Source organism: Nyctereutes procyonoides, unplaced genomic scaffold (assembly GCF_905146905.1).
Source record: "Nyctereutes procyonoides isolate TBG_1078 unplaced genomic scaffold, NYPRO_anot_genome, whole genome shotgun sequence".
Classification (NCBI taxonomy): Eukaryota; Metazoa; Chordata; class Mammalia; order Carnivora; family Canidae; genus Nyctereutes; species Nyctereutes procyonoides.
Genome location: NW_026575121.1, coordinates 1,595,660 through 1,601,659, shown reverse-complemented (window position 1 = coordinate 1,601,659; position 6,000 = coordinate 1,595,660). Strand labels below are relative to the sequence as shown.

The 6,000-nt window shown below is 45.1% G+C and overlaps 1 long non-coding RNA gene across 1 annotated transcript in view; it reads left to right on the top strand.

Annotated features, from left to right (window-relative positions):
- Window positions 1-314: 314 nt before the first annotated feature.
- Window positions 315-6,000, top strand: part of LOC129516527 (uncharacterized) — a 138,720-nt gene continuing 133,034 nt past the window's right edge. The window contains exons 1-2 of the long non-coding RNA XR_008665784.1: window positions 315-421; window positions 691-879. This is a non-coding gene — a long non-coding RNA (uncharacterized LOC129516527). The remainder of the gene's footprint in view (window positions 422-690; window positions 880-6,000) is intronic.

Here is a 6,000-nt window from a genome sequence, read left to right as displayed (position 1 = left end):
TTATATACTGCAGCTATAAATTCAATTATTTCTGTATTTCCAAAGAAACAAACATGTTGACGTGAACTTTTTTTTTTTTTTGCCTTAGATAGCTGGTATATAATACAGTATTAAGAAAAAAAATAAGCTCTAGAGAGATCTATCTAAAAACTAAGGTGCCAGTACTTATCGTCTACAGAAATCTTGGTCCCTTTGTATGACATCAAGTTGCCAAAAAGATATTCATCTTAATGTTTTCACATGTACATCAAAAGAATATGAATGCTTCCAAGATGTTATTCTGTTTCGTTGAATTTCACAGCTTTGCATCCCAAGTCAGGAAGCTGTAGTGGAGCTGTGCTGATACACCAGTGCTGAATGCCAGGACACCCATATGCAGACACATATGCTGAACCAGGAGCCAGTGCTCTAGCACTCAGAGGTATCCCATCCCAGATATTTCAGAGCTGAGGTGGCCCATGCAGGCCTTCCCTAAAGTTTTCCTCTGGCTATGATTTGAGACTAATGGTTTTACAGTCTCAGGTTATAAGAGGATAGTTTGTGAAGTTGAGACTTGACACTTGATACGTTTCCAAAGCCAACAGCTGCAGTCTTTATTATCAGAGGAGTAAACCATGGGCCGTAGTCATTGTAGAGGGCCAAGTTTTTTTTTGTCTGTCTGACATCTCTGTGGGTGCCATTCCTTCCCAGTTTTCAGGCCTTGAATTCTGATGGGATGCACTGCAACCTCTGTACCCAGAGGTGGGCATATGATCCAGGCTTGGGGCCATCAAAATACTCCGTCGACTGGACTGCTGTGATGGCTCCAGAGTGGACACCTGACTCCGCCTGCCTGTCTGAGCCTGTGCTGGGGCTCTTGCTGGAACTATCAGGGATGAGGTAGGTGTCTTTTTGGTGGTTCATGGGCTATAAGGACAAGTTTAAGTCTAAAGCTGCCAGTGGCCCTCTTTGCTGCTTTCGGAGAGAAACAGTCTGAGAAAGGAGTCAACATAGAGGAAGCAGGGCTAAGAGATAGAGGGCAAGAGGCAGATTCCTGATGATATTACCTATACCTCAGTGATGGCTAAAACTAGGAATGCCCCTGCCTTTTCTAATTATGGGATTCTAATATGTACTCCTTTAAAAAGTGCTGGTTTAATTGGATTTCTCTAACTATAATCGAAAGAGTCTTGACTAATATGGTTATATTGGTCTCTGCCAACTATAATTTTTCTGCCAATCTGTTTACATTGGTCAGATCTCGGATGGTAATCGAGTTATTCAACTGGGCTGTCTGTATTGAGGCATTTAACTTGATATTTGCTGAATCTCTGCTTTGTACTGTGTGGATAACTCTGAACCAGCAATAATGAACTGATATCCCAGCTGCACATGATTCACTTTGACAAACTGTCTACCTCGCAGGGCTACAGTCCTTACCTGTAAAATGATGATGGAATTCATAGAGACCCTGCGGGAAGTACTTTACACGAGTCATTAGTACAAGTCCCGATTATAGTTAACTGTAGTAACAAAAGGGATTTTACTTTCATTATAAGATGGCTGTTGACCTCTCAAGTGATCAGCATATAGTGAGAATTTTCTCAAGCGTTAATGTGGAAATGATTTACCTAAATAGATTCTTCAGCATAAAATCTGAGAAAATCTGTTTTATTCTTTTGTGTGCTCAGGTTACAAATATGACTTATGTATGAAATGTTGATAGCTAGTATTCTAGGGTTTTGGCATGACAGTTCTTATTTAAAGAAAACAGTTTTTAAAATAATGCCAACAAGAAATGGTATAATAAAACACATTGCTATTAAAATAAGTAAAAGAAAAATAATTTTAGAAAAGAATAAAAAAATGGAAAAATAAGACAAAAACCACATTGTTAATGAAAATAGTAGGTCTCCCAAGAGCATGGACAGCAACAAACCAAATGTATTTCAAATATTAATTGCCTTGCCAGCTTCTCTTTCTGTATAATGTATACTAGAACTTTTCCTTGTCTACTTTAAGGTGGTCCTCTGTCCTATTCTTTTTTAAAAGTAGCTTTATGGAGATATAATTCACATACCATAAAATTTGCCCAGACATATATACAATTCAGTGACTTCTACCCATTACTACACAGAAAATAAACTGTACTCGGTTTCTTTCCATCACTGCACTTATCAAAATTTGTAATTACCTATTTACTTGTTTATTTATTGTTTATGCAACAGGATCCCAGTTTTTGAGAAAAAAATAATGTGTGTATTGGAAAGACAAAGACCAGAAGAAATATAGGATTATGATAAATTTTATTTTCTTCTTTGAATTTTTTTGGTGTGTGTTTTCTAGAGTTTCTACAATGAGTTTGGGTCCCTTTTTTTTTTTTAATCAGATAATGGAGGTCTCTTTAAAAATAGCCCTCAGTGCGACCATATAGGCGAATCTTTGCAATGTAACGGTTAGCTAAAAAGGAGTTCCAAAAGAGAGAAAACAACATGATGTAATTATTATGGTATCAGAACAACCAAAATAAAAATATGATTTTTGTGAACAAGTATAAATGCAATAAAACTACCCTACCCCCCCAAGAAAATGAAAATGAAAACAAAAAAAAAAACTGCCACCTGAAAGTTGAACATGGGTTCAACATTCAATTAGAATGACAATTATTTCAGATGGGTGAGGCCAGTGGGATGGGACAGGGGAGTCATATAGTTAGAGAGAAGCTGTTGTTAAGAACCTAAATTTGGGGTCACCCGGGTGGCTCAGTCGGTGCCCTTGGCTCAGGTCGTAATCCCAGGACTCTTGGGATTGAGTCCTGCATTGGGCTTCCTGTTCAGTGGGTGGGTCTGTTTCTCCCTCTCCCTCTGTCCTTCCCCTGGCTTGCATGCACTCTTTCTCTGTCTCTCTCTCAAATAAATAAATAAAATCTTTATAAAAAAGAGAATCTAATTTTTATTTGTTTTGTGGCCCTTACAATATTATTAGCATAAAGACAGAAAGGGTGTGTGTGGGGACCTGGGAGGAGGAAGAGAAAGGGAAGGGATGGCTGGCTGGATAGATAGATGATAGGTAGTCGGAGACCGTATCTCCTTATTCAAGCACCTGTCTTTTTTCTTTTTTTTAATTTTGTTTTTATTTATTCATGAGAGAGAGAGATACAGAGAGAGTGAGGCAGAGACACACAGGCAGAGGGAGAAGCAGGCTCCATGCAGGGAGCCTGACATGGGACTCGATTCTGGGACTCCAAGATCACACCCTGGGCCAAAGGCAGGCGCTAAACCCCTGAGCCACCCAGGGATCCCCTCAAGCACCTGTCTTGCATATTACAGCACTTTGCAAGTAAATCCTGTCACTGGGAAGTGCTGGGGTCGCCGGGGCCAGAGTTGCAAGCCCAGCACCAGCAACCCAATCTCTGTGTCCTCCTTCCTCTGCGAGGAGCCAGAACAGGAGTCCGGGTGGGAGCAGGCAGGGCTGACAGTCAGCTGGGACGCAGCTGTGTGGCAGGCCAGCCCATGTCTGTGCTGTTGATTGGGTGCCCGTTCTGATTGGATGGGACCCTGTCCTGGCTGTTCAGTATTTTCAGCATTTCCTTCCGTGGGGGCAAAGCTACCCAAGCTCATTCACCGACAGGCCCATCGACCACATTGACGTGCGGCAGCATGACCACAATCAACTTGTACTTGGGCTGATGATTACAAAGAGGGGGAGAAAAAGAGATAATTGCAAGGTTCAAAGAGATAGGACCTTTTTGTGTGGTCAATTAGAACTGTATGTGGAGTGAAGAATTCGAAGCCAGAAAGAGGCTCCACATCTCATGGTGCTCCCGATGTCTGCTCGGCTCTGTTTTCATAGTATTTCCTGACGTGAGATGTGTCATCACCTCTTGTCTCGGCTACTCATTTTAGACACATACTGTAGATGAGAAAGATTTCCGAAGAGAGGAAGTAGACAGGTGACAAAACGCTCTTTAATAAGCCTTTTCCAAATATAGATTCAGGCATCTGGCGTGGTCCTCAGAGAGCTCCCCACTCCGCGCGCCTCACTACACAGGCAGGACAGAGGCCCTGTGGGGCTCGGAGCTCTGCTGGTAGTGGCAGGTCACCACCAGGACCTGGTCTCCACCTCCCATCCCGAGGGCCTTTCACTGTGCCGCACCGTGCAGAGCGTTTGCATGTGAAGAAATCTTCCCAGTTAGTATTTATCTCATGAGTTTTACGCTGCCTGACCTCAAAAAAGAATCTCGAATAGCTTACAACGTCATGATACCCTAAAATACAGAAGAAAGAGATAAAGAGGTTGGAAACCACGTAGAATTGGTCTCCGTGTTGGAGCCCGAGTCTCTGGAACATATGGGTATCCTAGCACCCGAGGAAAGTGAAGGCCTGCGAGTATCTTCATATATGTGCAAAAAGTGGTGAGAGCGTGCAGACACCCAGACATGGTAAAGGGCCACTTGACCCAGTACAACTGAAAAGTTGTCTGAAAGTCAAAACAAATCCCGTTCTGTATTGGAAACGTGTCCAGGGTCTGCGGACTGGAAAGAAGCCCTGTTTAGCTTCTGGAGCCTGAGTGCTGTGGCTTCTGACAGGGCCTCCTCGCTGTGCGGGGGGCCGCTTGGAAGGTGGAACCAAGCCCCCCCCCGCCCCATATGCCGGAACTGGTGGAACCATCTCTACACCTCCCTTCGCCGCCATTTAAACTCACAGCGAACCTGGAAGAGGACAGAAAGGGAGGAAGCTCGTAGCTGGAACTCACTGGATAAAACCACGCCACGTGCTGCCAAGAGGCGGGCCTGTAACGTTGGTAGTGAAGAGTCGCATCGAAGCGCCGCCCGCTGTGGGACTGGCCTTTACCTGTGTTCTCTCTCCTCTCAGGAGCCAGGCCCGCTTGAAGACCGTAGGCCGCACCAGGCTGGCTTTGTCCTCAGGTGGTCCTGGTGTCTTCTGCTCTGCATCCGGGGGTCACCGTGCCTCCTCCCTGGTGGGTAACCTTAAACCATTCCAGTAAACGTCCTTGACCTGCCGTGTTGGCAGCCAGCATTAGCTCCTTGTTGAATTTTCCAGGATCATGGTTGCACCTTAACAGGGATCTTGGGGCGTTTCATTAGGAAAAGAGAAGGTGATATGGGCATTTCAGGCAGTTTCAGGGTAAGAGAGAGGCACGTTGTGGGTAAGGGACTTTCAAGCCACACCAGGTAGTTGCTTGGCTTCCGCTTTGCAGAAGAGTGTTGTCGGTGCACGCTGCTGCAGAGCGGTCCTTGTTAATCAGAACACAGGAGTTGCCTCTACTCCCCATCTGTGTTCTTTGATGACCGAAATCGGGGCTAATAAAATCTTTTGGGACACTTTCAGAGACCTCCAAGGTTTGGATGGTGCCAGGGTGTCAGCGATTTCAGAGGCTGGAGCTGAGCGGGGGTCGGGAGGTAGCCGTGGCGCGGTATCATTATCTGGGTTAACACCAGGTGGGTTAAGTCCCCCCACCTGTTGCTCACAGCCGCCCAGACTCTGGGGAAGAGTCACATCTTGGATGGTTTGGTCTCCAGGCAGCCCCCACGTCCTGCCCGGTGGTTCTTGCAGAGTGTCCGAGGTGTGCTCCCTTAAGAGGCCCCGGACTTGCAGAAATTGTGTTTGCAGCCAGAGAATTTATAATTCGCTACATATGGCCAGTCTTTTTTAGCAGCTTTCCTTCTTTCTTTTGCATTTTCCCACACCCACTCCCACTTACTGTTGGCTGCCCTCCCAGTACCTTCTCCCCACCAGGGACTTATATTAATAGGCAGATTTCTGTAGGCAGAGAGAGAGAGAGAGAGAGAGAGAGAGAGAGACGGAGAGCGAGAGCCCCCAATGGCATTATTTGCCTCTTGTTCTCTTTTAATTATTATTATTTTTTACATTACTGATCCTTTACCCTTGGAAGTTAGACATTAAATAGAAGTCAAGGACATGGTCATTGGGCCAGGAAAGGAATCGGGGACCCCTGGCTGCTGGGGAGTGGGGAGGAGACAAGACAAGGCAGCGCGGG